This window comes from Delphinapterus leucas, chromosome 1, assembly GCF_059928025.1.
Source record: "Delphinapterus leucas isolate spDelLeu-1000000601 "Yukka" chromosome 1, BTC_Dleu_Yukka2, whole genome shotgun sequence".
NCBI lineage: Eukaryota > Metazoa > Chordata > Mammalia > Artiodactyla > Monodontidae > Delphinapterus > Delphinapterus leucas.
Window position 1 is genome coordinate 112,951,774 of NC_143129.1, and position 22,869 is coordinate 112,974,642.

The 22,869-nt window shown below is 38.3% G+C and overlaps 1 non-coding gene across 1 annotated transcript; it reads left to right on the top strand.

The window, feature by feature from the left end:
- The first annotated feature begins 17,336 nt into the window (after positions 1-17,336).
- On the top strand, positions 17,337-17,446 carry LOC115801902 (U6 spliceosomal RNA). Its single transcript, XR_004022259.2, has one exon. It is a non-coding gene; the product is annotated as a U6 spliceosomal RNA (small nuclear RNA).
- The last annotated feature ends 5,423 nt before the right edge of the window (positions 17,447-22,869 follow it).

A 22,869-nucleotide genomic window follows, 5' to 3' on the forward strand; every position in this document is an offset into this window, starting at 1 on the left:
CTGTGCAAAAGCTTTGAAGTTTCATTAGGTCCCATTTGTTTATTTTTGTTTTTATTTCCATTTCTCTAGGAGGTGGGTCAGAAAGGATCTTGCTGTGATTTATGTCATAGAGTCTTCTGCCTATATTTTCCTCTAAGAGTTTGATAGTTTCTGGCCTTATATTTAGGTCTTTAATGCATTTTGAGTTTATTTTTGTGTATGGTGTTAGGGAGTGATCTAATCTCATACTTTTACATGTAGCTGTCCAGTTTTCCCAGCACCATTTATTGAAGAGGCTGTCCTTTCTCCACTGTACATTCCTGCCTCCTTTATCAAAGATAAGGTGACCATATGTGCGTGGGGTTATCTCTGGGCTTTCTATCCTGTTCCATTGATCTATCTTTCTGTTTTTGTGCCAGTACCATACTGCCTTGATTACTGTAGCTTTGTCGTATAGTCTGAAGTCAGGGAGCCTGATTCCTCCAGCTCCGTTTTTTGTTCTCAAGATTGCTTTGCCTATTCGGGGTCTTTTGTGTTTCCATACAAATTGTGAAAGTTTTTGTTCTAGTTCTGTGAAAAATGCGAGTGGTAGTTTGATAGGGATTGCGTTGAATCTGTAGATTGCTTTGGGTTGTAGAGTCATTTTCACAATGTTGATTCTTCCAATCTAAGAACATGGTATATCTCTCCATCTATTTGTATCATCTTTAATTTCTTTCATCAGTGTCTTATAATTTTCTGCATACAGGTCTTTTGTCTCCTTAGGTAGGTTTATTCCTAGATATTTTATTCTTTTTGTTGCAATAGTAAATGGGAGTGTTTTCCTGATTTCACTTTCAGATTTTTCATCATTAATGTATAGGAATGCCAGAGATTTCTGTGCATTAATTTTGTATCCTGCTACTTTACCAAATTCATTGATTAGCTCTAGTAGTTTTCTGGTAGCAGCTTTAGGATTCTCTATTTATAGTATCATGTCATCTGCAAACAGTGACAGCTTTACTTCTTCTTTTCTGATTTGGATTCCTTTTATTTCCTTTTCTTCTCTAAATGCTGTGGCTAAAACTTCCAAAACTATGTTGAATAAGAGTGGTGAGAGTGGGCAACCTTGTCCTGTTCCTGATCTTAGTGGAAATTCTTTCAGGTTTTCACCATTGAGGACGATGTTGGCTGTGGGTTTGTCATATATGGCCTTTATTATGTTGAGGAAAGTTCCCTCTATGCCTACATTCTGCAGGTTTTTTATCATAAATGGGTGTTGAATTTTGTCAAAAGCTTTCTCTGCATCTATTGAGATGATCATATGGTTTTTCTCCTTCAATTTGTTAATATGGTGTATCACGTTGATTGATTTGCGTATATTGAAGAATCCTTGCATTCCTGGAATAAACCCCACTTGATCATGGTGTATGATCCTTTTAATGTGCTGTTGGATTCTGTTTGCTAGTATTTTGTTGAGGATTTTTGCATCTATGTTCATCAGTGATATTGACCTGTAGTTTTCTTTCTTTGTGACATCCTTGTCTGGTTTTGGTATCAGGGTGATGGTGGCCTCATAGAATGAGTTTGGGAGTGTTCCTCCCTCTGCTATATTTTGGAAGAGTTTGAGAAGGATAGGTGATAGCTCTTCTCTAAATGTTTGATAGAATTCGCCTGTGAAGCCATCTGGTTCTGGGCTTTTGTTTGTTGGAAGATTTTTAATCACAGTTTCAATTTCAGTGCTTGTGATTGGTCTGTTCATATTTTCTATTTCTTCCTGATTCAGTCTTGGCGGGTTGTGCATTTCTAAGAATTTGTCCATTTCTTCCAGGTTGTCCATTTTATTGGCATAGAGTTGCTTGTAGTAATCTCTCATGATCTTTTGTATTTCTGCAGTGTCAGTTGTTACTTCTCCTTTTTCATTTCTAATTCTATTGATTTGAGTCTTCTCCCTTTTTCTCTTGATGAGTCTGGCTAATGGTTTATCAATTTTGTTTATCTTCTCAAAGAACCAGTTTTAGTTTTATTGATCTTTGCTATCGTTTCCTTCATTTCTTTTTCATTTATTTCTGATCTGATTTTTATGATTTCTTTCCTTCTGCTAACCTTGGGGTTTTTTTTTTGTTCTTCCTTCTCTAATTGCTTTAGGTGTAAGGTTAGGTTGTTTATTCGAGATGTTTCCTGTTTCTTAAGGTAGGATTCTATTGCTATAAACTTCCCTCTTAGAACTGCTTTTGCTGCATCCCATAGATTTTGGGTCATCGTGTCTCCATTGTCATTTGTTTCTAGGTATTTTTTATTTCCTCTTTGATTTCTTTAGTGATCACTTTGTTATTAAGTAGTGTATTGTTTAGCCTCCATGTGTTTGTACTTTTTACATATCTTTTCCTGTAATTGATATCTAGTCTCATGGCATTGTGGTCGGAAAAGATACTTGATACAATTTCAATTTTCTTAAATTTACCAAGGCTTGATTTGTGACCCAAGATATGATTTATCCTGGAGAATGTTCCATGAGCACTTTCGAAAATGTGTATTCTGTTGTTTTTGGATGGAATGTTCTATAAATATCAATTAAGTCCATCTTGTTTAATGTATCATTTAAAGCTTGTGTCTCCTTATTTATTTTCACTTTGGATGATCTGTCCATTGGTGAAAGTGGGGTGTTAAAGTCCTCTACTATGAATGTGTTACTGTTGATTTCCCCTTTTACGGCTGTTAGTATTTGCCTTATGTATTGAGGTGCTCCTATGTTGGGTGAATAAATATTTACAATTGTTTTATCTTCTTCTTGGATTGATCCCTTGATCATTATGTAGTGTCCTTAGTTGTCTCTTGTAATAGTCTTTATTTTAAGGTCTATTTTGTCTGATACGAGAATTGCTACTCCAGCTTTCTTTTGGTTTCCATTTGCATGAAATATCTTTTTCCATCTCCTCACTTTCAGTCTGTATGTATCTGTAGGTTTGCAGTGGGTCTCTTGTAGACAGCAAATATATGGGTCTTGTTTTTGTATCCATTCAGCCAATCTGTGTCTTTTGGTGGGAGCATTTAGTCCATTTACATTTAAGGTAATTATCGATATGTATGTTCCTATTCCCATTTTCTTAATTGCTTTGTGTTCGTTATTGTAGGTCTTTTCCTCCTCTTGTGTTTCTTGCCTAGAGAAGTTCCTTTAGCATTTGTTGTAAAGCTGGTTTGGTGGTGCTGAACTCTCTCAGCTTTTGCTTGTCTGTAAAGGTTTTAATTTCTCCATCAAATATAAATGAGATCCTTGCTGGGTAGAGTAATCTTGGTTGCAGGTTTTTCTCCTTTATCAGTTTAAATATGTCCTGCCACTCCCTTCTGGCTTGCAGAGTTTCTGCTGAAAGATCAACTGTTAACCTTTTGGGGATTCCCTTGTGTGTTATTTGTTGTTTTTCCCTTGCTGCTTTTAATATGTTTTCTTTGTATTTAATTTTTGACACTTTGATTAATATCTGTCTTGGTGTATTTCTCCTTGGATTTATCGTGTATGGGACTCTCTGTGCTTCTTGGACTTGATTAACTATTTCCTTTCCCATATTAGGGAAGTTTTCAACTATAATTTCTTCAAATATTTTCTCAGTCCCTTTCTTTTTCTCTTCTTCTGGAAGCCCTATAATTCGAATGCTGGTGCATTTGTTGTTGTCCCAGAGGTCTCTGAGACTGTCCTCAGTTCTTTTCATTCTTTTTTCTTTATTCTGCTCTGCAGTAGTTATTTCCACTATTTTATCTTCCAGGTCACGTATCCGTTCTTCTGCCTCAGTTATTCTGCTATTGATCCCATCTAGAGTATTTTTAATTTCATTTATTGTGTTGTTCATCATTGTTTGTTTTATCTTTAGTTCTTCTAGGTTCTTGTTAAATGTTTCTTGCATTTTGTCTATTCTGTTTCCAAGATTTTGGATCATCTTTACTATCATTATTTGAATTCTTTTTCAGGTAGACTGTCTATTTCCTCCTCATTTATTAGGTCTGGTGGGTTTCTATCTTGCTCCTTCATCTGCTGTGTGTTTTTCTGTCTTCTCATTTTGCTTATCTTACTGTGTTTGGGGTCTCCTTTTTGAAGGCTGCAGATTTGTAGTTCCCGTTGTTTTTGTTGTCTGTCTCCAGTGGCTAAGGTTGGGTCAGTGGGTTATGTAGGCTTCCTGGTAGAGAGGACTAATGGCTGTGTTCTGGTGGATGAAGCTGGATATTGTCTTTCTGGTGGGCTGGTCCACGTCTGGTGGTGTGTTTTGGAGTGTCTGTGGACTTATTATGATTTTAGGCATCCTCTCTGCTAATGGGTGGGATTGTGTTCCTGTCTTGCTAGTTGTTTGGCATAGGATGTCCAGCACTGTAGCTTGCTGGTTGTTGAGTGAAGCTGGGTGCTGGTGTTGAGATGGACATCTCTGGGAGATTTTTGCTATTTGATATTATGTGGAGCTGGGAGGTCTCTTGTGGGCCAGTGTCCTGAAGTTGGCTCTCCCTCCTCAGAGGCACAGCACTGACTCCTGGCTGCTGCACCAAGAGCCTTTCATCCACACGGCTCAGAATAAAAGGGAGAAAAAGTAGAAAGAAAGAATTAGTAGAAGTAGAAAGAGAGAAAGAAAGAAAGAAAGGAGGGAGGGAGGGAGGGAGGAAGGAAGGAGAGAAGGAAGGAAAAAAAGAAAGGAGATAAAGTAAAATAAATTAAGACAAAATATAATAAAGTTATTAAAATAAAAAATAATTATTAAGATAAAAAAATTAAAAAAACAAACAAAAACGGATGGCTAGAACCCTAGGACAAATGGTGGAAGCAAAGCTATACAGACAAAATCTCACACAGACGCATATACATACACACTCACAAAAAGAGGAAAAGGCAAAAAAATCATAAATCTTGCTCTCAAAGTCCACCTCCTCAATTTGGGATGATTTGTTGTCTAAAGGAGGGAAGGAAGGAAAGAAAGAAAGAAGATAAAGTAAAATAAAATTATTAAAATAAAACAATTATTATTAAGAAAAACAATTAAAAAAAAATGGACGGATAGAATCGTAGGACAAATGGTGGAAGCAAAGCTATACAGACGAAATCTCACACAGAAGCATATACATACACACTCACAAAAAGAGGAAAAGGGGAAAATACCATAAATCTTGCTCTCAAAGTCCAGCTCCTTAATTTGGGATGATTCGTTGTCTATTCATGTATTCCACAGATGCAGGGTACATCAAGTTGATTGTGGAGCTTTAATCCGCTGCTTCTGAGGCTGCTGGGAGAGATTTCCCTTTCTCTTCTTTGTTCTCACAGCTCTGGGGCTCAGCTTTGGATTTGGCCCCGCCTCTGCGTGTAGGTCTCTGGAGCCGAGGGGAGGGAGGGGCATGGAGTGTGGGGCGAGCGTGACATTGCATCAGCCTGAGGCGTGCCGTGTGTTCTCCCGGAGTAGTTGTCCCTGGATCCCGGGACCCTGGCAGTGGCGGGATACACAGGCTCCCCGGAAGCGGGGTGTGGATAGTGACCTGTGCTTGCACACAGGCTTCTTGGTGGCAGCAGCAGCAGCCTTAGCGTCTCATGCCCGTCTCTGCGTTCCGTGCTTTTAGCCGCAGCTTGAGCCCGTCTCTGGAGCTCCTTTAAGCAGCGCTCTTAATCCCCTCTCCTCACGCACCAGGAAACAAAGAGGTAAGGAAAAGCCTCTTGCTTCCTCGGCAGGTCCAGACTTTTTCCCGGACTCCCTCCCGGCTAGCCATGCCGCGCTAACCCCCTGCAGGCTGTGTTCACGCCGCCAACCCCAGTCCTCTCCCGACGCTCTGACCGAAGCCCGAGCCTCAACTCCCAGCCCCGCCCACCCCGTCAGGTGAGCAGACAAGCCTCTCGGGCTGGTGAGTGCCGGTCAGCACCAATCCTCTGTGTGGGAATCTCTCCGCTTTGCCCTCCGCACCCCTGTTGCTGTGCTCTCCTCCACGGCTCTGAAGCTTCCCCCTCCGCCACCCGCAGTCTCCGCCTGCGAAGGGGCTTCCTAGTGTGTGGAAACCTTTCCTCCTTCACAGCTCCCTCCCACTGGTGCAGGTCCCATCCCTATTCTTTTGTCTCTGTTTATTCTTTTTTCTTTTGCCCTACCCAGGTACGTGGGGGGTTTCTTGCCTTTTGGGAGGTCTGAGGTCTTCTGCCAGCGTTCAGTAGGTGTTCTGTAGGAGTTGTTCCACGTGTAGATGTATTTCTGGTGTATCTGTGGGGAGGAAGGTGATCTCCGCGTCTTAACTCTTCCGCCTTCTTCCCGGAAGCCTCGCTATTAGTCTTTTTGATGCTCATTTTAAGGTGAATATCTTTTCTCTAGCTTGTTATAGGATCTACAGTTATACCTGGTGTGACATTTTTGATATTTATCTTGCTTGACATTGCTTGCTTGACATTTTGACTTTTTGAAAATATGGCTTAATGTCTCTCAACAATTTTAAAACATTCCCGGTCATTATCTTCTCAAATAATACTTCAAGTTCATTCAACTCTTCTGGGACTTTAATTAGCTGTAGATTAAACCTTTAATTTCATTGACCAGAGTTCTTATACTCTATGATGTTTTTCAACCTATCTTTTTCCTCTCTGTGCTTTATAATGGATATTTTCAATTAACATATTTTTGTTTATTGACACTGATATTTCTATTGAAATATTGATATGTTTTCTAATCTATCCTGGATATATTTCTATATTTTAAATCACTAGCAGTCCTTTTAGTTCTGTCTATTCTGCAGTTTATCCTAGCCATTGAATTCTAGGTTAAATTATTATATTTTTAATTTCTAGAATTGCCATTTTTATAGTTTATATTCTCTGTTAAAATTGCTAATCTGTATTTTTAAATTTATTTTAACATATTAAGCTTAGTTATTTTTAAGTTACTAGCTGATAACTCCATTATTCAGATTCTCTCTGGATCTACTTCTATTCCCTATTATTTCTCTTAGGTTTTGATTACATTATCTTGCTTAATTATTTGCCTGGTTTATTATTATTTTTTGTTGATAAATTCTAATCACTGCATATCAAAAAAATAAAGATAACTTGAGGCTTGGGGTGAGGTTATCTTCCACCAGAGAAAATTTATATTTATTTCTAATAGGTAGTTAAGGACATTAGTAATCAAGGTTTGCTTTAATTGAGTGGGGTTTTAGATCTTTTGAGAGTGATTTATGTTTTGTTCACCCTTATTCCAAAGCCTAGGAGATTTGTCAGTCTCTGCCCCGTTGGCAGATTCTGAACTTGAATTTCTTTCCATTTAGCCTCATAAGTCTGTTAAAGCTCTGTGGAAAAGTTTGTTTTGGAAATAGCAGAGACCCATAGGTTGAATTCTCTCAATTTTTGCATTTTTGAATTCATAATTCTTTACTTTCTTGTTGTTTTTCCAGTGAATTAAAACATACTATTCAAAACAATTTGCTCACATTTATTTATTTATTTAACATTTTTATTGGAGTATAATTGCTTTACAATAGTGTGTTAGTTTCTGCTTTAAAACAAAGTGAATCAGCTATACATATACATATATCCCCATTTCTCCTCCATCTTGTGTCTCCCTCCCATCCTCCCTATCCCACCCACCCCTCTAGGTGGTCACAAAGCACCGAGCTGATCTCCCTGTGCTATGCAGCTGCTTCCCACTAGCTATCTATTTTATATTTGGTAGTGTACATGCCACTCTCTCACTTTGTCCCAGCTTACCCTTCCCCCTCCCTGTGTCCTCAAGTCCACTCTCTACGTCTGCTTCTTTATTCCTGTCCTGCCCCTAGGTTCATCGGAACCTTTTTTTTTTAACATTCCATATATATGTGTTAGCATAAAGTATTTGTTTTTCTCTTTCTGACTTACTTCACTCTGTATGACAGACTCTAGGTCCATCCACCTCACTACAAATAACTCAATTTTGTTTCTTTTTATGGCTGAGTAATATTCCATTGTATATATTTGCCACATCTTCTTTATCCATTCATCCGTTGATGGACACTTAGGTTGCTTCCATGTCCTGGCTATTGTAAATAGAGCTGCAATGAACATTGTGGTACATGACTCTGAATTATAGTTTTCTCAGGGTATATGCCCAGTAGTGGGTTTGCTGGGTCATATGGTAGTTCGAGTTTTAGTTTTTTAAGGAACCTTCATACTGTTCTCCCTGCTCACATTTATTGGTTGTTTTAAGCTGGAGAGTTGATCTGGAATATCTAGTTTGCCACTATTGGAAGCAGAACTCCCTTCCAATGATTTAAAAAATTCAATATGTGTGTGTGTCTTATTTCAATGCATTTTATTTATTTTCCAAATCTGACTGGTCATTTTTGCTGTTTCTTCCTTGCTCACGTATCTTGTTTTTCTATTTCTCTCTCTTTTTAAAACATTCCATTCATAATTATTTTACATTCTATAACTGATATTTTTAGAACTCTAAAGGTTTAGGGGTTTAAAACTGTGGTGTTTCTGCTCATTCTCATAAATAGTGGAGTATTTCTTCATATGCTTGGTAATTTGTTTTTTACTATGAGCTCATTTTTTGTTAAAATTCTGTGGGAATCTTGAGGGCCTAACTTGGGGATATTTTCCTCTAGAAAGATCTTGTGCTTGCTCCTCATGGGTACAATTGGATGCTACTAAGTTGATACCATTCGAATATAATATTTCAGCTTCAGGTTTCTCTGGCTGCGCAGATGGTATATATTTGAAATTGTGACCTGAATGATAGCAAGTCAATGGGGCTGATTCTCAGGAGAAACTATTATAATTTGTGTGTGTGTGTGTGTGTTTCACCCAGAGACCTGATGGAGACAGACAATTTCCTGAGAGGTTTCCATTGCTAATACGCAGATATTTTCAACATCTTTCTACTAGTGCTGTAGTACCTTTGAGGCCTCAAATTAATGAAGTCCATAACTCATGGGTCCTTTATTAGGTTGTAGCTGTGAATTCACGACCTGGATGTTTTGGGTGACGAAAAAATACATCTAGCATATCCAAGAACAGATAAAGTAGCATATTAATAGTGATGAAAAAAAATTTTTTAAGTCATGAATAATACTTACAGAGCTCAGGAAGAAAATGCAAAGGCATGAAGTTGCTAAAAGTAAGACAATAAGAAGTGGTGGGTATGCTGTCTATAAGATTCCAATTCCAGTTTAAAAAAGAAGATGGCTAAGAAAATGTCTCCTGTAAGTACTTGATCCTGAGACTGCTGGTTTTTGACCTCTGCCTGCACCCAAGAAATACCTTCATAGTATACTTTAGGTAGACTTAAATATGTGCTAATATTTCCTGCTGTACTGTGACAACATCCAGTTTCACATTCATATGTGATCTATAACAGTTTAACTTGCTTACACTTTTCTATTTAAAACTCTATTCTTGGTATAGCCTTTGTTCTATATTTTTTTCCAAGATGCAGAAACATCTTTATCATACATTAAAGATAATGGTCACAGAGTAAAGATTTCCTAATCATAGTAAATTGAAGGAGTTTGGATACAGGATCAGTTCCATGAATTAGGGATTCCAGAGGCTAAAATTAACAGTATTAATGATATAGAGAACAAAAGTTACTATTAAAACATTGTGCATAAATTGCACCTACTACTAATCCATATTATTTGATGATGAGAGAAATGAGGTGAAATAGAAGATTAATGAAAAAATCAATGCTACTTTCTGTCTTCTTACTAAATAAGAGTTGATTTGTATCATCACTATTAGCATCTAAGTATAAATGGGAATAAGATTGGGTCTAGAGGGAGAAGTTGTGTTGAATTTTATGGCCCTGTGTAGGCAAAGTGTAGTGCTTAATTCCATAGCTTTCCACTTATGGTGTGACCACATGCTATTTTTTCCATATCCAGACTAGATATTAAGTGAACTCTTTCTATATATCAAGAAAAAATGCTGCAGAAATATATTTCTTATTTAATTTCTACTATTCTTTTAAATGGCAGTTTGCAGAATGCATCTGGGTGTACAGCTAATGACCCATGAGCAATAAGCAACTGTTTAAGTAAAATGCACTATGAAAAAGCTTTTACCAAACAGCATTTTAATATTTTAAATAGATTTTCCATTGCAGGCTCTTTGTAACTGGATTAGTTCTCTGATGTGTTCTGACAGAGCTGTGGTTAGGGATACTCCATTAACTTTGTCTGTCATCTTATTTTCCCTAGTATCCAGCAGAACACCCTTATATTTCATAATTTGTATTGCTATCAGTGCTGATTTGTAAATGTGCAAATTATAATTAACAGTGGCTACTACTTCTATTAAATATTAAATCATTCTTGCAGCTTATATTTTCCACAGCAGATGGAGCCCTGTGGTATGCAAATAGACTTCCCTTACATTGTCAGCAATTTTTAACCTATATTTTAGCTTAAAGAATACATTTTTCCCCTGTTTGCTTTATGTTTTCTGTAACATTTAGGTTAATATTTATTTACTGCAAATTCTCTTTCTACCAATAAGAATTTCATGGACTGTTACATCCCAGCACTGTGGTTTTGTTTCCCTTCATTAAAACTCCTTAATCATCTAGCTTGCTTGTAAGTACGAGAGCTTGTTATTTGTACTGATGCTGCAGCATTGCATAAGGAGCACTTAGTTATATTTTAATATCTATAGCAGAAGCAAAAATGTTAGGTATACCATCGTAGGTTTTAATTTGAAATGCAATCTATGTGCACATTTTTCCCCCAGAATAAGCAAAAGTGTTTAAGGTTTTATAGTGTCTTAAACATTCTATTAAATGTCATCAGCCGATTCAGGAAAATGTATTGCAAAAACATTAGAGAAGTGTAAAATGTATAAACGTAATAGATGCTTGGGACATGGGGAGGAATGTAAAAGTCCAACATTTATCAGGTAACCATAAACCACTAAGAAACATTGATAGAAAGTAACATTCTTGTGATATATAGTATTTTAAGCATGAACTCTTATTTCTGGTATTTATTGCATTGCTGTTATATTAAAAAAAGCACTAATCCAGAATTATTGCAACCTTCCCTAACTGTGCATTCCTAAAGTATGAATATTTTGGTTGAGGAGTGAGTTCTAACTTTCTTAACAATGAAAGGATATGCACTCTTTAAACCCGTCAGAATCAGAAGGTTGTTTCTTTGACAGGTTTTTAAGGGCAAGTTAAGACTGCCGGGGAAACCATAGAACTCAAAGGCATTAACTGACAAATTAAGCAAAGAGTAATGAAAACTTCGATGTGTTTGAATCATCATTCATTGAACTGTAATTGCCTTAGCAGCAGAAAATTAAATTGTAACAAGTAAGGGTCTTGACACTTCCCACAATTTCTAAAAAAAAGTTTGTACATGCCATGGAGGATAAACAGCAGTCACATGAAATACTGGATGTGAGTCTTTTAATTAATTTATTTTGTTTATTTATTTTTTTGGAATCAGCCATTCAATAAGACACGCAAGTTTACTGTAACAGCCTGCTTTTCTGGAATCTTTAACACGGAAAATTTTTGATCTGTAGCAGATAATGCAGTTACAAGAAGGGTCTTCTTCAAGGCATAAGGCCAGCTGGTTTATGGGAACAAGTAGAAATGACTTGCCCCTTATATGATAGCCTTCTCCCCCCACATTCTGGGGGAGGAAGAAAAAGCAGGAATATGAGGAGATAATTGTTCAGATTTTGCCTTTATGGGTGTTATTTGCGATTTTCGTTGAAAGCATTTTAATTTATTGTGACTGGGCAAAGAAAGTAATCTCCAGGTAGCAGGTTTTCCTTCCAAGAAAAAGAATACCTTTATTGCTGTTTTTTTTTTTAATGGTATGAATATGCAAAAAGAATACAGGATACTCAGATAGAAAAGCATATTTGTTTTTCTGTGGATATCCTATAGGACTCAAACAGAATACACAAAAGCTTTATGAAAAAAATTTTTAGATTAATTGAAAGTTGTAGTTATGGAACCCATAAAAACAGCCTGACCAACCTTTCTGTGTGCGTTAGAGACTGTGATTTTCCCAACATCTAATGCTTCAGCTTTGGGTGGGAAACTGTGATGAACATTTGAGTGAGAAAATATGTGTCTGAGTTAGAGCATCTGCTTTCATTACTTAGTTTTCAAGAGGACATTGCAAGTCAAGGAAATGAGTGGGTTTTATCCTGGAGAGAATCCAGGGGAAGCTAGATCTTCTTAAGAAGACAAAGGAAGAGCAGATTTCAACAGCTCTGAGGAGGGAGCTGTGGGTGAGACTGAGTGGGTTGATGGCTTGCTGGGTTGGTCAGTGATGAGCTCTACTCATCTGGGAACAGTGCACCCTCCCTCAGCAGAATGAAGGTTTGTTCAAGGTTCAGGGTTAACCCGTTTAAAATCTTCCCATTAAAATATTCCAAAATGAGGTGCCCTAAGAGAAAGGCTTTGCCTCAAATAGCTGTGCTTAATACAGATTGCCTGGAGAGGATCCTGCATGACATTTAGAAAAGCCTGGAAGGAGGAGCATAGTGGGAATGTGGAGAACAAAAACGAACTGGACTTGGGTGTGGAATTTCAAATTTAAAGTTTAGGGAAGGGTTGCCACATAAGGTGACTAAATTTCAGTGTCAAGTGATTTCATTAATGCTTCACAAACCATCTACGTTCAGAAAGAGAGTAGGGGATTTGCCTACTGTTCAAATAGTCTATATATTTCTATAGCTTGAAAAATGAAATATAGGACTTAGGACAATAGTGGCGAGTAGGGTATTTGTTAATATACGTATTAAAAGCTGTCACAGCAGCAGAGACTATCAGGCTAGTTTCTATTCCCTCTTTATTCAGGGGCTAAGGCTAAGGGTGGAGGTGTGGGGTGGAGTAGAGAAAGAGGGGGAATGGGATACCCCTGGATAAGCCAGAGAAAATGATTGTTTTGTTTGATTTTAACTTCAAATGCCTATGACAGGCTCTGGGGACCTCACATTGTCAGTAGCTTCTCACATTAGCTAAAGGCAGTGTCTTCTCTGGACCTGACTTCCTTCTCTATGTACCTTTGTATCTTCAGCCAGCAGCATCTACACAGCCAGGTTTAGGTCTCCTAGCTTTCTGCTTACTGTTTCCTACAAAAACTCTAATACTCAAGATCTGTCATGATGGCTATCACAAGGCTAATGTACAAAGTGGACGCAGTGGAATTCAAGGGTCTTTCATTCCCATTTTACTGGATCCTTCTTGACAAGACCTTCTTGTCACTTCCTCCAGGGAGCCCAGCCCCAGATATCCTTCCCTGACATACCTCACCCCTCAACCATCCTCTTCTTGGCCTCATTTAAATGTATAAGTTCTGTGGCCTGTGCTCTCAGTACTTTATGTTTATTTAATCTTACCTGGTAAATAAAAATAAGATGCTATTAACTGGGACTTCCCTGGTGGTCCAATGGCCAAGACTCTGCACTCCCAATGCAGGGGGCCTGGTTCGATCCCTGGTCAGGGAACTAGATCCCACATGCCTCAACTAAGAGTTCACATGCCACAACAAAATATCCCACATGCCGCAATGAAGATCCCATGTATGGCAGCTAAGACCCAGCACAGCCAAACAAATATATAAATAAATAAATGTTTTTTCAAAAGGTGCTATTAACTGACAGAGGTCTTTGGGTAACGTTTGCCTTTTGATAGAAATTTTCATTTACATGGACCAAGAGACCCTGTGCTAAGACCAGTAGGACAGGAGCATCCTTTGTTTTCCTTCCCGTCATAAGTTTAACTACTTTGCCTATGAGGAGTTTTGGCCTTCTATTTAAAGTCCATGAGATTATGTAAGGACCCCAAACCAGTGCCTTCCTTTTAAAAAAAAGGTGAAATAAATATCAGTCTTTAGCACATCCTCCAGAATAATACTCGTTCAGGATCTGTGGGCTTACACAAACCTAGTATTAGGCTTAATGGAAATTAAATAGTAAATCTAAGTAAAATTACCCTTTAAGGTATTCAGCTTTACAAAAAAAAAATGTGAACTCCCCTTGACTTCTTCATGTTCCTGGCATTTTATTTTAGATTTTTATGGATCTGCTTTTTTTTTTTTTCTTTCTTTCTTTCTTTTAACATCTTTATTGGAGTATAATTGCTTTACAATGGTGTGTTAGTTTCTGCTTTACAACAAAATGAATCAGCTATATATATACATATGTTCCCATATCTCTTCCCTCTTGCGTCTCCCTCCCTCCCGGGTGGGATAGGGAGGGTGGGATATGGATCTGCTTTTGAAGACCCTGAGTGTAATTGTTACAGATAAACGCCTTCTCTGGTAAACTTGAAAGAAACTACATGCAAAAAGCTTTGTTTCCTGGGGGAGGAAGTGCACAAATTTTCCAATACATTTGCAAAATGCTATAGATGCTACCTAAAAGTTGAAGATTTGCAGTGTACATTTGTGTGGTAAAAGCTCTGAGAAGTCCTGTAGTAAAAAAGCCTGTTTGAAATTGTTTAACTCAGCATTTCCTAAATGTGTAATTCTTTCGTGCACAACATTCTGGGGAACTTGTTTTCTGATTAACACAATTGTGAGGGATGGGGCGGGGCATGACGCTGTAGACATCTGCTTGTACTCTAATTATTTTAGTAGAAAAGAAGGGAAAAAATGTTATGTTGCAAGCTAACGTGGGCAGCAACAGCAAACACACCCATTTTTAAAATTCATTCATTATGCGTTAAGAATTTACTGAACACCAACTATGTAAATAAGACTAAATGAGGAATTGGGGTGCTTCTCTCAGAAAACCTAATCCTTTTCTAGAGGTGTTTATAGGATGTTAGGAAACACTGAGATAGTAAAGGTATTCCAGATTGCACGCATGTGACTAAATAAGTGATCAGTGGTGAGAAGATCTCTTCCAGGGCTTGAGTCTTGACTTCTTGGGATTTGCAAGGGGTACTTGGTGCTGATGACTACCGCCTCATCTAAGCCACATTCTGTGCCGACATCCAGACTCAGTAAAAAAAAAAAAAAATAGGAAACATCACTTCATTCTGTTGAAAGCTTGTGCTGGAAGCAATGCTTTCTTTGTCTGATATTGAGGAGAGAGCACCAGGCTTGGGCTCAGAGGACTTCAGTTTGAATCGGCCTCCATCTTTCAGAGCCTTGTGGTTGGATACATCCCTGACATTGCTGAGGCACAGACACTGAGGATCCAGTTATTAACATTTTCCTGGAGTGAATCTGAGAGGATGCTGGGAGGATCTAATGAAAACAATTGTGTTCTTTGTAAGGTGTAAAGTTCTATATACACGTTAGGTATGCTTGCCATTGTTCTTGGACCAATCAAAATAATTAATCAGTATGTGAATCATTGCCTAAAATACTTCCCACTCATTTTTCTCCCTTAATCTTTACAACAAGCCTAAGTGTTAAATAATATAATTATTCCATTTTACAGATGAGAAAACTGAGGCTTCAGAATTTAAATCATAGCTTAAAGTAAAACAGCTGTGAATTTTCAGTGTGCGAGATCTTTGCCATGTTCAGCAACTTTGGAATTCATTCTTTTATTCAACTAATATTATTAAGCATGCATTTACTATGGGCTATGCATTATTTCAAGTTCTGAGTGTATAGTAGTGAACAAAATGGACTAAAATTTCTGTCCTTGTGAAGTTTAAATTCTAGTGAGGGAGAGAAACAATAAACATAGTAAATATGTAAACTATGTAGAATGTTAGAAGGTGATGGGTGCTATGGAGGACAAACAGAATAGGACAAGGGGGAGCTGGGAGTGTGAGGAGCAGGGGTGCAATATAATTTCAAATAGGTTGGACAGGGTTGCCTGTTGAGATGGTGACTGTTGAGCAAAGGTTTGAAGAAGGTGAGGAAATGAGTCATGTGATGTCAGAGGGAAGAGTGTTCCTGTCAAAGGGGACAAATAGTGCAAAGGTCCAGAGGTGTGAATATGCTGTTTGTGTTTGAGAAGCAGTGTGTCCAGTGGGACTGGAGTAAACTGAGCAGGAGAGGGTAAGAAATAGACCAGAGAGGCCAGACCGTATAGCCCTGTAGACCTTTGCCAGGGCTCTGGCTTGCACTGTTTGTAGAGTGAGAGACATGGAGGAATTTTCAGTAGAGAAGTCACATGACCTGGTGTCTATTTTAAAAGGATCACTTGGCCAGTTTGTTGAGAATACATTGTAGGGGCTAAAGGTGGATGTAAGGAAATCAAAAACTGCTCATTCCTCGTACAGAATGAAGTGAATTAGAACAGGCTTCCAATCTCATTTGATGTCCATTAAACTCGGTTAGTTCATTTTCCATATAGCAAAACAAGTAAGCTGGGGAGGCCTGTTTGAACACCTATCTATCTTGGCCAAATATTTTCTTCTTGCATCTAGAAGTCATTTATTTGGCCATGTTGGCGCTATAACCAAAATGAGATTTTCTATAATAGTGACATAAATCCTGGAATTCCAATAGAAGTTTAGATTATATAGGACTTTTTTTTTTTTTTTTTTTTTTTGGTGGGTGGTATATTCCAACTACTTCTTATCGAAACCAGTACAATTTGCAGTGTAGGCTGAGTAGTGATTTGAGAACACCATCTATCCAGGTTCTGTCTGAGGCCAGCATATACATTAATAGTGAAATATCGTTAGCAGTCGTATGCTACTACGCATAACAGGGTCAGAGCCATGTTTTTTTGAAAACAAGGCATGGAAAACTGACACAATGGGAATCTGATCTCTAGACTTCAGATCTATACAACTGAGCCTAGATGAGGAATTTGATGCTGTTGTTCCTATTGAACTGATAGAACTGGAAGTCACATAAACTGCAGTAAGCTCGTTTACGGATACTCAACTTTTTGGACCATGCTGGGGTTAATGATAGGGCAGAAATGCCAGTAGAGCAGAATACTGTTAATCCACTGGTGACATGCATTAGTGATCCTTGAAAAGTTGTACAGTAATGGGGACTTTTGTAGTTTTAGCTCCTCCCCCTATTAAGATTTGTAGGTGTTTTATATAAACGTTTATGATTCTCCCATTCACCCTCAGCGCATGACTCAGATCCATTTAACCTACCAAGAGACACGCTCAAGAAGCCTTTCTGTTAATGGAATGTGGCTGCCTTGTTTTCTTTCAAAATGCAATACAGTTACTTTGGAATTACAAGTCTACTGTGTGACCAAGAAGCATCTCAGCTGAAATGCAGATTGCACAGTGTATTGGAAATGTGAATCGTATTTTCGTTATTTACTCAAGGGTTCATGATTGGGAGTAGAAGTGCAGCAAAAAGAGGAGACTTTTCAAGAAAGTATTGGATTAATCTGAGGTTCTTCCCCTTCATATCTGATTTATCTTTTGCCATGAATTGACCAAAGCCTTCATGGAAGATATGCTCAGACAATGACAGCCAATTACCTGTTAGAAATATCTGTGATGCTCGACTCAACAGTACATAACACTAAAAAATTTGAACCATACAGAAGAGACTAGCATGGCCCCTATGCAAAGATAATATGCAAATTTGTGAAACACTCCCTATTTTTAAACTAAACTTATTGTGATAATAATTTTGTAATAAATATATATTTCAAATCATTAAGTTGTACACCTTAAACTCATACAATGTTACATGTCAATTATACTTCAATAAAGCTGGAAAAAAATAGAAGAATTTGTGTTTGGAGGCTGGAGGGAGAGCCAAAGAGTCAGGTAAGGCAGTCCCATCTTTTGAGACTGTAGTCAGGAATTTAGCAAGAAATTGAAAATGCAAAATGCTGTATTAACCATATATGTAGTTACCCGAAAGCTGGCATCATTTTAAACAAAGTGGTTAAGAGGGTATAAATGTTAGTATTCCATTGCCATCCCTGCCACCACAAATCTACAGCCTACTATTTTCCTACCATATATTTTCTAATGATGCTTCTGTTGATAGAAAGCCCTAGTCATTTTTTATTAATGGTTGCTGTGACTTCTCCCCGCTCTCTTTCCATTGGCACAGCATTTACTGATTAAAGATGCTGGGTGAGTCAGAATATTCCTTGCATAATGATTGGTTAGTTGGAATGGGTACCAGCTCTTCCTTCGTGATAAAGAACAGTGTATATAAATAAGGGTAAGAGATTTTCTTGATGTTCAAGGTCTTTGGTCTCTGAGTTACAGGCTATAAATATTTCCCGGGCCACATTCTAGATGCAGAACTTCCACTGCAGTCAACAGAAATTTTGTGACAAAATTAATGGCAGGAAAATTCACTATGATTATTTATTATTATTTCTTTTTGACTGCTCTGAAGATACTTTGGTGCATAAAGTATTGAAGAAGTATTGAGTTTTTCTAGTGGCTCATTTTCATGCAAATGTTTATCACATTTCTGGGTATTGTTTTCCTCTATCATATATATTTCCATCTTCCATGGGTAAATCAAAATCTTCATCCACATTGCATATTCAGCCTGTATTCTCATTAATTGTTACGAATATGTGATTTTCATTTATTATTTTAGTGGGTGTTTCTGAAAGTTCCACAGCAGCATCTGGCCAGGAAATGGTGTCTGTGAATCAGAATCACTACACCTAATTTTATTTTTCTTCTGTGTACTCATTTCTCTAATCCTTTCCCAGCAAACAGGAGGGATTCCTGTTTGGATTCTTTTTTATCTTAATTTTCAGAGACCCCCTGCCCACGATGTATAGACTTCAGGTTTAATTTTGCTTTTTCTGTTATGCATGGTTCAGGGAACAATGGAAGCAAATCTTGAGTCCCCTCTTCCTTTCTGCTAACGCTCCCATCTAAGCCACCACCGTGGTTTAATCTGACCAGTGTAAGCACCTCCTAAGAGGTTTTTCATCATGTTCAATTTCAGTCCCTCCCTTCTAATCTCTCGATGCTGATGTTAGAATGATCTTTTAAAATTCAGAGATGATTCTGCCTCTCTCTGCTTAAAACTCTTCTTATTGTCCTTAGGATAAGCAAATTCTTGAACATAGCTCATGGAGCTCTATATACTCTGGTCCCTACTTGCCTCTCTAGGCAGTTGTTCCACTCTCTCCCTCACCCTACGCTCAGCCACAGGGACCTGCTCTCAGATCCCCACATCACCACTTTCTTTCACCTCCAGGCCTTTATACACTATTGCTTGGCTCACTACTCCGCTCCACATGCCCCTGAGTATATCCTACTCATCATCCAAGTCTCAGCTTAAACTCTGCTCTTCTGAGTGGCCGTTCCTACTGCCGTAGATGGGCTTTGCATTCCCACAGGATCCTGCACCTGACCTTTCAAAATAACCATCACACCTGTGACTTTTTGTTTAAAGTCTATCTTCCCCGCTAGATTGCTTTCTTTGTTAGCAATCTTTGTTGGCATGGTCACTGAGGCCAGTGACCATACCTGTGTTGTTTATTGCTTTGTCCCCAGCACCTTGCACAGAAAAGGTGTTTGGACACCTAACAGGTACGTAATAAATGTTTGTTGACTTCCTAATTCCACCGCTGTCCTCAGTTACTCCTTTTACACTGCTATCAGTAGATGCAAGTTCATTTCTTTCCAAGGAGACAATGGGATACTCTTTGAAGGTTGCACAGATACTCATTGTCCTTTATGATTTTCTCTGGAGCTTCTTCCTGATGTTAATTTTTACCCTCAGAGCTCATTCTTCTCTGGAGTGACTGAAACGTCCATGTGTGAGTGGGAGATCTCTAGCCTGGGAGATGGAAGCCTTGAATTTGAATTTGCCTATGACGTTAGGTTTTAACTTGGGCAGGTCATTTAATCTCTCTGGTTATTATTCCCCTAGATGAACAGACTAGACTAAATCTATAGGCTCTTCTGTGATGTTAAGAAGCCATTTTGTGCACTTCTGGGAAGAGTTAGCCCACTGTCCTGGAGTGCAGAAGAGAAAATTACTGAAAGGTGGTCAGATGGAAATTCAGCATCTCTTCCTAGAGTGAAGGTTAGATCTTGACCTGGAGAGGACTGAGGATAGGTTGTCTGTTTCCTCCAACTTGTGCCCTCCTTCTTCTTGTTCCTCTGTGATTCATCGCAGCCCTAGGCAGTTGGGGCTTAAGGAGACAGAGCTGATGGGGGACACACATGAAACATTCTCTCACCTGGATTAGAAGCAAGCCAGGAGAGTGTATAAACACATGGTGGAGGTCATTCGTGTATGTGCGTGGAGGTGGTGGGGTGATTGTTATTGCCTGCTATCTAATCATTGTATCTTTATTCATATAATCGCCACATTGCTAAAGAGTGTTTAATGTATAATTAGTGAAAGAGCATAAGACTTAGAATTAGACTGACTGGGATTTAATTTCCAGCTCCATCACTGTGGTGTGTATGTGTGTGTGTCTGAGAGAGAGAGCGAGCAACAGAGACAGAGAGACACTGAGACCCAAGGCAATTAATTTGATTTCTATGAATCTTAGTTTCCTTCTCTACCCATTTATGGTAGTAACTATGGCATGGCATTAAGGATTTTAAAAGATCACATTTATATGATGAGTTATTAGTGTCCACTTAGCATGTCTTCCCTCTTCTTCTGATAATTCCATTCTCCTCTAGAGAACCTGCCCTTCCCTACTTAGATCATGTCTCTGACGTAAGGGGCTGCCAATCAAGTATCAACTAGTTGCTCTACAGAAGTCCACCGTAACCATCTTTTTTTTTGCGGTACGCGGGCCTCTCACTGTTGTGGCCGCTCCCGTTGCAGAGCACAGGCTCCGGACACACAGGCTCAGCGGCCATGGCTCACGGGCGGCTGCACGGCATGTGGGATCTTCCTGGACCGGGGCACGAACCAGTGTCCTCTGCATCGGCAGGCGGACTCTCAACCACTGCGCCACGAGGGAAGCCCCACCTTAACCATCTTTAAAGCAAGGATCTGCAGATGAACTGAGCCTAAACAATCAGGATATAGCCCTGGATCTTTGAAATTGAGGCTTAGGTGAGGCTTTCTGGCAGTGAAGGTTTGAAAATGCAGACTCAGAAGGTTTTGGCAACTGGGGTCCTAGCTTCTCAGAGAATTCCGATTTGCAGTAGAAGACATGGATAAAGGTGAGGTAACAATCCTGGTACGATCAAATCTTTTGTTCTAGTCATTCCCAATTACACTCTTACTCTTCATTGTCACATGAGACAATAAATGTACCTTTTTGCCTAAGCCGGCTTAAATTGCAGCCCAGTGATTTACGTATCAAAGAGTCAAAACTAGTAGAGTAGCATACTGTAGACCCTGGGGGTTACTTTTCTTCTTCACACAAATATGATGTTATTTTGTGTTTCCTATTAGTCTAGGCCCAGACATCAAGGGTTGAAAAATCAAGAGCTTCTGTATTCTGAATTCCAAGTTTTTAATAAATCACTAATCTCTCCTTTCACTTTCCCCCAGAGATTTAACTACTAATCCAAATAATATTTTTTAATACTTTGAGGCTTTAGAAATATAACAGGTGTGGATAGTTAAATACACTAATGTATATTATTACCAAGAATGTAAAATTGGCACAATATTTTAAGGTGTTCATTTTGTAGTAAGTGTCCAAAGGCTTTGTTTATATTCGTTCACTCTCTGATTCTACTTCTTTTATTCTATCCTATGGAAACAAGCTTGGATATGAACACTGATATATGTGCAAATTTATTTATTGTAGCTTAATTTGTAAGGATGAAAAATGAAACAACTCAGTAAATTTTCAAATTCGGGGAGTTATTTAAATTTCATGCAGCCTTTTAAATAATTTTTAGAATATTTGATGACATGAGAAAACTCTGGATATATTTTTCAGTGAAAAATAAAGAGTATATAAAATAGTATATATAGTATATTTCTAATTTTCAATACACACACAAACACACACGCAAAGTATATGTGTATGTTCAGAGCTATATAGCAAAAATACTAACAATGGTTCTTCCCTAGGCAATTGGGTTTCCAGTGTATGGAAGATGTTGTGACTGACTCCCCAGCATCCATCCCATTATCCTCTCTACCTCCATACCAGGTGCAACAGCCATGCAATTTGATAAGGCTGACTTTTACCTTGAGTTCCATAGGTGGCCCATCATTGAGAGAGGCTAATCAGTGTGATCCCATACCTCTAGTTATGCTTATTAGGTTAGAGGTAGACACATAATCCAGGCCCATGCCATTCAGTGCAATCATTATCTTGGCATTAATGTCTGTTTCAGAGATAAGCATATACTTTCAATTGAACCAATTAGAAAGACTTGAAGGATTTTAGTTGGGTGGTAGATACCCATTCTCTCTCCCTGATCATGGATGAGGAAATATGAAGTCCCAGGTGACATCGGAAGAGATTTTGTGACTGTAGAAGGAAGCTGGCCTTAAGGGTAACTGACACACAGAATATGGAGCAGACGTTGACCAGATACAAGGTCATGCGACCTTGTATCTGGTGGCATTGTCACATTTCTGAATTAAAATGGCACTGAAGTCCTCCCTAATTTTAGAATGAGCTAATATATTATCTAATCATTTAAGCTAGATGGCATTGAGGTTTTCATTACATGAAAAAAAAAAAACAGATCAAACTTAAAGTGGTGTACATTTTATTCTTTATACTTTCCAGTATTTTTTAAAGAGTCTCTGCCCTAAACACATATTGCTTTTATAATTAAAAAATTATTTACTTAAAAAATTGTTATTAGCTAAGAATTGGCAAGGACCCATTAAATCAGTATGTATTTTTCTCTCCTTACTCTCCCCCTTCTCCTGAATCTCCTTCAATTCTCTTCCCCCAATTCCCACAAGAGCCAGAGAAGCCAACAAAATGTCAAAATTTTGTCACTCCATTAATTAGGAGACGAATTGGGTGAGGCATAACCTCCATTCTGTGAAATTGATTGGCAAGTGACTGGCAGAGCTACCCTCTTGCTAAAGGGGCAATGGCAGAAATGGGATTGATCACCGTTTATCACCATGTGGCTCATTCTAAACACATAG